Source organism: Bactrocera latifrons, unplaced genomic scaffold (genome assembly GCF_001853355.1).
Source record: "Bactrocera latifrons isolate USDA-ARS-PBARC rearing strain unplaced genomic scaffold, ASM185335v1 scaffold_593, whole genome shotgun sequence".
Classification (NCBI taxonomy): domain Eukaryota; kingdom Metazoa; phylum Arthropoda; class Insecta; order Diptera; family Tephritidae; genus Bactrocera; species Bactrocera latifrons.
Window position 1 is genome coordinate 65,566 of NW_017537260.1, and position 205 is coordinate 65,770.

The following is a 205-nucleotide window of genomic DNA, read 5'->3' on the forward strand; positions in this document are numbered from 1 at the left end:
CAATTGTAACAACGAATGTCCACTTTCGCTTCAACATTATTCAATGTTTTTCTGAATTTATTTATACTTCGTTCTTCTGAATTTATTATTTCTTTGTTAAAATCACTACTTATTTTCTTGTTCTTAACTATTTCTTTTTATTTTAAGTTTTTGATTAAATTTCGTCGTAACATTAGCGCCATACAAAATGCTTTTTTTTTTTTTT